Source organism: Peromyscus eremicus, chromosome X, assembly GCF_949786415.1.
Source record: "Peromyscus eremicus chromosome X, PerEre_H2_v1, whole genome shotgun sequence".
Lineage (NCBI taxonomy): Eukaryota > Metazoa > Chordata > Mammalia > Rodentia > Cricetidae > Peromyscus > Peromyscus eremicus.
The window spans coordinates 58,954,535-58,957,591 of record NC_081439.1 but is presented as its reverse complement, the minus strand read 5'-3'; positions in this window follow the sequence as shown (position 1 = coordinate 58,957,591).

Here is a 3,057-nt window from a genome sequence, read left to right as displayed (position 1 = left end):
GGTGTCATCATTCTAAGTTTATAGCTTCTAGTTAGCTCCCTCACTTCCTGCTACTTGAATCATTAATAAAGTGTTTATTTAAAAATCAAAGAGAGAGAGAGGATAATTGTTTTGAACTCTGTGAGAGGCTTTCTAGTGCAGAGTAAGGCACGACATGAATGAAGCTAGTTGAAGATGTCCGTGCAAGCAAATGGTGGGAGGTTGGATGCAAAGAAAGAAAGGTGGGATGGATGCTAAGGTGTGCCACCCACTTCTTCCACTAAGAACTTTAATGCTAATCCCTTTGCCACCTGGAATGCTGCCTTACAAGATTTGCTACTAATTCCCTCCCTAAGAATTATCCTAGGCTGAGTCTGAGAGATCTGCTGTATTCAATGTTCCACACGCTGTTTTCTTCCACAGGGTCAGACTGCATCCTGTGTGAATACAAAGATTCATGTCCTTCTGTGGCGGATAGTTTCAGTTGTCAATCTGGTTGAATTAATAAGCAGTACATGAGTGTCTACAAGAGCTTTTCCAGAAAGGATTAAGTGAGGGGACGAAGACCTACCCTGAATGTGAACAGGTGCCATCCCCAGAGATGTGATTCCAGACTGAATATATAAAGAAAAGGGGGGAGGACGTCAGCCTTCCAGCATTATCCATTTATCTGCAGTTTTGGTTTTCTGAAATATGAACAAGCCACTTCCCGATGCACAAATAAGGGCTGTTCTGCTGCCATGCCTTCCCCACTATGATGTGCTTTATTCCCTGAACCAGGAGCCAAAATTAACCATTTTTTTCCCAGAAATTACTCCTTGACAGATATCTAGTTGCAGCAACAACAAAACAAGGTAACTAATTAAATTTGAGCTAGTTTGAGGAGCACCTGAAGGGCCAGTCCAAGCCCCAAAACTTCTCATTTGGTTTAGTGAATCCTCTGCTGTAGCTTCTCCCTGAACTCAATCCTCTTTCATTTTCTCTCCCTTTATTTCTTTAATTCTCTCTCCCACCCTCCTCTCTCGCCTTTTCTTTTTTTCTTTTCTTGTAGCCCTGGCCGTCCTGGGGACCAGGATGACCTCAGACTCAGATCCTTCTGCCTTTGCCTCTCAGCCTCCTGACTGCTAGGATTAAAGTCAAGTACCATCAAGCTGGGCTCAATCATATTTCTTTTATTCCATGCAGATATTCTCAAGAACACTACCCCCAATAAATTCCCTTCATTCAAACCTCTACTTAAGCCTGTTTTTGAGTTTTCCATTCTGTGACAGAAAGAAACATAAATTCCAGGGAACCTCATGAGTGCCTGCATGAACTTGATTCAAGCTGTCTGCTTTGCAAATTGCAGTATCAGAACCACTTATCAGTGAGTTGGATTGACAAAAATTAATTGAATGGGGTTGGGGATTTAGCTCAGTGGTAGAGTGCTTGCCTAGCAAGCGCAAGGCCCTGGGTTCGATCCTCAGCTCAAAAAAAAAAAAAATTAATTGAATGTGTTCTAGCTTTGATTTGTTAAAAGGAGTTGCAAAACTATGAACTAATATGAACCTTTATACACCTTATGCCTTTGTTTTGCTGAGATGAAATTCCCTTGGTAAGTATAGCACCATGTGTTATAAAGTAGTTCTGCCTTGTTCACAGTTTTGGTTTTCCCAACTTCACTTACCCCCAATAAACCACAAGATCTTTTGAAAGAATCAAGAGTTTCAGACCACCATTGTAAGAAGGGAAAATGGAGTCACCATCTGTGTCTTTGGGATGATGAGGGGGAGCTGCTTACATGATCACAAACCAAGAATCTGTGAGTGCAGGTCAGAGTCAGTGTTCTTTTTTCATTTTTGTTTTGTTTTGTTTTGTTTTGTTGAGATAGGGTTTCTCTGTGTAGCCTTGGCTGTCTTGGAGCTCACTTTGTAGACCAGGCTGGCCTTGAACTCAGAGATCCGCCTGCCTCTGCTGTGTTTAAAGGCTTGCACTGCCACAACCACCTGGCTTTATTTATTTATGTATGTATGTATTTGGTTTTTTGTAGTGGCATGTTCTTAGTGACCTACTTCCACCATTTAGGTACACAACCTCCAAAGTAGTGCTCTAGCTAGAAAGAAAGCATTCAATATACAAACCTGCAGGGACATTTCAGATCCACATTAAAACAGTGACAGCAGAGAGAGGACATCAGGTTAAAATGGGAGTGATTTACAAAAGGCTTGTTGAAAAGATGCTGTAAGAAGAAAGAGCTGGAGACAGAGGGATCGATCTCAGCACTCATCTAACATGCATACAGCACTGCATTCCATCCCCAGTGCTGCTAAAAACAAGAACGAAGACATGAAAGAAGGAAAAAAATACAATTTGCAGAAATAAGTGAAGGAAGAGTGTCCCTGGCAGAGTGAAAAAGTACAAAGGTCCTGGGAGAAAGCCATGTGTAAAGGGGTAGAGTAAATAGGGTGCTGCAGAATGACTGTGAGAGCCGACGGTAATGAAGTGAGGTCACAGAGTAAACTGGACAGGGAGGAGAAGAAGGCTATTGTGACTCACTGAGCACACTATGGGAACATGGGCTTTTTCTCTGTGAGAGGAGGAGTGCCGTGATACAGTTTAGGTTTTAAGTGGTTCATACTGGGCTGTCAGGCGATACAAGGAAGAAGATTGTCGGAGGTAGGTAAAAGATCAACTGGAAAGTTATTGCAGTAATCCAGAGAAGAGGTAACTTTGACTTGGCCGTGTTGGTTTGAAGTGGTCAAATATTTGTATATTTTATAAAGTCTATAAATGTTGCCAGTAGATTGAATGTGCAGTAAGAGGAAGAGTTAAGAATGGCCCTAAGCTTTTTGACCAGAACAAAAGATAGACAATTTCTATTTATTGACTATAGCTAGAGCAAGATTTAGGGTGAGGTATTGAGCAACAATCCCAATCTAAAAATGATTTTGAGGTACCTATTAGATACCCAAGTGCAAATGACAATCAAGTTAGATATGTAACTCACATTGAGGGACATGGGTTCTTATAGAATATATAAATTTGAAAAACTTTAGTTGCATAATTGGCATTTAAAGGCATGTGATATAGGATAAGATT